The sequence below is a fragment of the Sinocyclocheilus rhinocerous genome, unplaced genomic scaffold, assembly GCF_001515625.1.
Source record: "Sinocyclocheilus rhinocerous isolate Xijiao unplaced genomic scaffold, SAMN03320098_v1.1 scaffold5941, whole genome shotgun sequence".
Lineage (NCBI taxonomy): Eukaryota > Metazoa > Chordata > Actinopteri > Cypriniformes > Cyprinidae > Sinocyclocheilus > Sinocyclocheilus rhinocerous.
In genome coordinates this window covers 188,346-188,970 of record NW_015627187.1, presented here as the reverse complement: position 1 = coordinate 188,970, position 625 = coordinate 188,346, and the positions used below count along the sequence as shown (strand labels likewise).

Below are 625 nucleotides of genomic sequence, written 5' to 3'. Positions count from 1 at the left end.
TATGTTCCCCGATTAGTTCTTCATTTGTTCCCAGCTGTGTTTAGTTAATTATCCTCATTCCCCTGTGTTTATAAGCCCCAGTCTGTTCAGTTTGGTTTGGTCGGGTCTACTTGTTGTATGAACGTCGTTCCCCGTGTCCTACGTGTGGTTTTCTATGTTGTAAATAAAGTGTGTGATAATTTTGGAATCTCCTTCGTCTCCTCGCTCCTTCACAGTACGCAGCGTGACAGAAGACCCGATCAAGACAGAAAAATCATGGAAATCGCCGCTCGTTTCTCCGCCTTAGTCCGCCGAGATCTCCCCTTCTTCGACCTAAAGGGGAATCTAAGGAGGAGAAGGCGGTCGGCTCCAGCCCTAGAGCTCGCTCCAGAGTCGGCTCCAGCCCCCGAGTTTGCTCCAGTGCCAGCTCCTCGAAAGCGCTTCCCAGTCCCTGAATCCAGCCCAGAGTGGGCTCCTGTTCCCGAGTTTAGCCCACGGAGGGCTCCTGTTCCCGAGTTTAGCCCACGGAGGGCTTCTGTCCCCGAGTTTAGCCCACGGAGGGCTCCTGTCCCCGAGTTTAGCCCAGTGAGGGCTCCTGTCCCAGAGTCTAGCCCAGTGAGGGCTCCTGTCCCTGAGTTTAGCCCAG

At 54.4% G+C, this 625-nt stretch overlaps 1 protein-coding gene across 1 annotated transcript in view; it reads right to left on the bottom strand.

Moving 5' to 3' along the window:
• The window catches only part of LOC107720869 (adhesion G protein-coupled receptor A3-like), a gene marked incomplete at its 5' end in the record, with an annotated part of 91,183 nt that overhangs the window by 59,956 nt on the left and 30,602 nt on the right, over positions 1-625 (bottom strand). The gene's annotated exons all lie outside the window — the stretch shown is intronic.